Below are 3,787 nucleotides of genomic sequence, written 5' to 3'. Positions count from 1 at the left end.
GCATTTGTTTCTCTGAGTTAATCATTCTGCAGGATGAGGATTTATACTTCACCTTTTCAACATTTGATATCATAAAAGGGTGCAATAACCATTTTTCTTCCACTGACCACAGATCTAAAAAAACTACTCTTCAAATTTAATTTGACTTGGAACTATAGATACCTTTACCTGTGCCAAATATTATCAGTTAAAGGAAAAGTTCAACATAACCATTTTATCCAGTTAAAAATAGATTCTCCTTCTAACTACAAGCTTCAATAATAAACATTGCTAATAATGCAATGAAGTTATAATTGAAATTAAAAAGAAAAAAAAAAGGGAACTCGGGACTTATACATGCAAATAGACATCGCATATAAGGGGTTGTGCATTCACACTGTATCTTCAGTGTGGATCATCGTATTGGTTGAGATCTCATCACGTTTCATTGTCATAAAAGTCACAGATCCATGTGACACCAACAAATTTAGCTGTGTTCAACTTTGTATTGAATAAAACGGAGAAGAATAACATAACAGGAGTGAAAGAAAGCATAAAAACTTTTTTCCGTACCAATGATTTTTATAGGTTAAAAAAGAGGAAACAACATTTCCCAAAAACGTATATAAAACCATTTCAGAAATACTGGTGAAACAGGCTAACTAACAGCGAAGGAAATAATATTCATAAAAACTGAACAAAATAAGTGTGCGATGAGTAATTTGAATACAAACTTTTTTGGCTCAGCCAAGAAAAGAAGAAAACTTTAATTGTGGCAGAGCGTTCCAGGATTGGTGGTCACCTCGCAAGCTGAGACTAAGATTGGTCCAAAACATGAAAACATCCGGCCTGTCTAATGTCCCAAAAATGTATTGCACCATCACATCCTGTTAGGATAAAATTGACTATTCCTAAACAAAACGCCTGAGTCTGTAATCTTCGACTAGTGCTTGTTTTCAGTTGTAATTATTTTAGTCTAAGTTTTTCTCACATGCTCTCGATCACAAAATGATAAACGTTTTCAGAGACATCCACTCAGGTAAATTTGGCATGCATATTCATATAGTCTAAATTTGCATTCAATGGGCCATTTAGTTTAACTATGCTTTAGTTTAGGCCCATAATTTTAAGTCAGCTTAAAACCCTAGCATATATATGCATATATACCTTTGGGATCCTAGTCTTGCCGCATAACCTTGTTTTACTTTTAAGAATTTAACTTGATGTTAATGTCTCGAGTTTTGCATATATAACTCTTCACCTAGTTATCTCATTATATCTTAACTGGTAAGTGATTAGGTCTTATTAGGCTTGTGGCTCACGCGTATATGATAGGGATAAGAGAGTCTAGCTGCTGCACATATAAATAGAAGTCCTAGTTACCTGGTTGTTGGGCTGCCGCATAACACATACTGGTTAACAGAGCATCAGCACCAAGTGAATATGTTTTTATGTTTTGTTTGCCGCATGCATTAGATCAGTTTAGGGTTTTTCCTACTGCTGCTACATATGCATTTAGGTTGTTTCCGTATGATATAAACACTAGCAGCAATGCATTAAACAGATAGAAAATTCATGTGTCGCATGCTCTTGGGTTAAGTCGGTTTATATTTTTCATCTTGATGAATCAGAGTGTTTTTTAGTTTGCTTTTAACACATGATATATCATTTGAAAGAAAACGTTTGTTAGCAGCCCTAAGTGCAATGAGAGTTATTTTTCGTTTCAGAAAAATCAGTTTATTGCCAAGTGTTTTTCAAAGAAAATATTAGTTTTTGTTCACTGATTTTTCATGCGCTTCAATTGAAATCAATTATGAAAATGTGCCTTGTGATTTTCATAATTGGTTGATTTCCAAAAATCATTTCATTACATACATTTTGCATGATCGAGTTAGTATCTTGCAAAGTTCGAGGAGCCAGTGATTGACGGCTGCGTTAGTGTCATGTCACTTCCACTCGAAGATTGAAGAGAGATCGAGTAACAAAGCGCGGAGACAAAACTGCCTACTAGTATGCGTGTCTAGTTGATAAGTTTTGTAAGTCTTTTTGTACTTATTTCTCTTAGTGTTTGTTCTGGCTTGGGAGCCCGAGGATTTTCCCAATGGTGGGTTTTGCCTCGTTAAATCCTACATCCTTGTGCATTTTTTATTTATCGTTTTAATTGCATATGAGTATGATAGTTTGATACGTGATGTGAATGTGAATTTAATTTGAGAACTGAAAATTAAATTGAAAATTGAATTGGATTTTTAAGTTGGAACCTATTCACCCCTCTCTAGATTAAACTAGTACCATCCTTTCACATCCCCCTGTAAGCAAAACCCACTGGCTAGAAGTAGACCATTCCATAGTCATCACACCATCTGCCATCATGAAATATACCAGAACTTAGGACCTTCTAGACGCACGAAACTTTATTCCACGTTATATTTTAAACTCAAACCCAAGAAACAAGACTAAAAACACTTGTACTTTTGTAAACAAAAACTAGAGAACCCAAAGGAAGAATATGAATCTAACAATAGCAGAAACCTAGCTTTTACGATACTAAGGTTCTAAGCATGAATTCCGCCAACACGGTGTATTGTAAATTTCCAGCTGTCCACAGTTACAGGCTTCAACCAGAAAATCCAAATGCTTCAAATTACAAAACGCTGAGAAAACCGACTAGGCCGGATTGTTTAAAGAAGCGAATTTTCGAAACATTCGTAATTGTCCACCCCAAATTTCAAGAACAATCCCTGCTTATATCCTCGATATTGTCATCCAAAATGTTTCATGTGTTCACATAACCATGATAAGAAGCTTAAATTTTCTAACTTTCTATGTATTAGGTGTGCATCAAACGTCGAATTCTGTGAATTTTGGGACATACCGCGGTGGCCAGACAAGATGTGAGCAAAAGCCCCAGAGGCAATATCACAGAGGCGGACTTGAACATCTTCGGTTCCGGCAGCAATGAGCATGTCAGAAGTTGCCAACGGCGACATTGCAGTCCGTTACACCTTTCCCGACATCTTCAAGTCCATCACTACCTGAGTCGTATTCGAGTCCCAAACATTGATGTGATGATCGTACGAACCCGTCACAAACAGTCCGGTGTTGACGGGATACCACACGGCGGAGGACACCGCGTACTTATGCCCGCGGTCGTGCTGCTTATCCACCGCAAAGACGTACTTGTGCCTCGTGATAGCTCCGCCTCCATAATCGGTCCCGCGCTGGACATCGAACACGGCGGTGGAAGCTTCGGAGGCGCCGGATAACAGGTACCGGCCTTCCGTCAAATCGAGCTGGAGAGAGTTGACGGAGCCTCGGTGAGGGGAGATGATGTCTTTGTGATTGGAGAGTTGGAGAGTTTGGATCCAGGTCGACTTGATTCGATTCGAGAGCAAATTTGGGCGGAGGTTGCCCGCTTCCCTGTCTCCGATTTCCCGCCACATTTCTGAGCATCTTCTTCTTGTACCAAATGCAAAAGCGAAGCAGAGGTTCACAAGGCAACGGTGTCGTATCGCAGTGTTTTCTCTCTCACACTCTGAAGTATGAATTCTCAAACCGGAACTCGTTTTGTTGTTGATTCGATTTCTCTCTCACACTCTGAAGTATGCACTCGCCCAATGAATATCACATAGCTCCGGTAATGCAAATTTTGGCATATCTACACCCAGTACAGGAATACTTTATGAAAAAACATGAACATCTAAAAGTCGAGAGGCTTACAGATGCAGATTGGGCTAACAATGTTACTGACAGACTCTCTACATCTAGGTATTTTACGATTGGTAGAGGTAATTTGGTTACATGGTGT

The 3,787-nt window shown here is 38.6% G+C and overlaps 1 pseudogene; it reads right to left on the bottom strand.

Annotated features, from left to right (window-relative positions):
* Window positions 1–371: 371 nt before the first annotated feature.
* Window positions 372–3,497, bottom strand: LOC137718188 (WD repeat-containing protein ATCSA-1-like; annotated as a pseudogene).
* Between the last annotated feature and the right edge of the window lie 290 nt (window positions 3,498–3,787).

This window comes from Pyrus communis, chromosome 15 (assembly GCF_963583255.1).
Source record: "Pyrus communis chromosome 15, drPyrComm1.1, whole genome shotgun sequence".
Classification (NCBI taxonomy): Eukaryota; Viridiplantae; Streptophyta; class Magnoliopsida; order Rosales; family Rosaceae; genus Pyrus; species Pyrus communis.
Note: the sequence above shows the minus strand (reverse complement) of the source record. Positions and strands in the feature narration are given on the sequence as shown.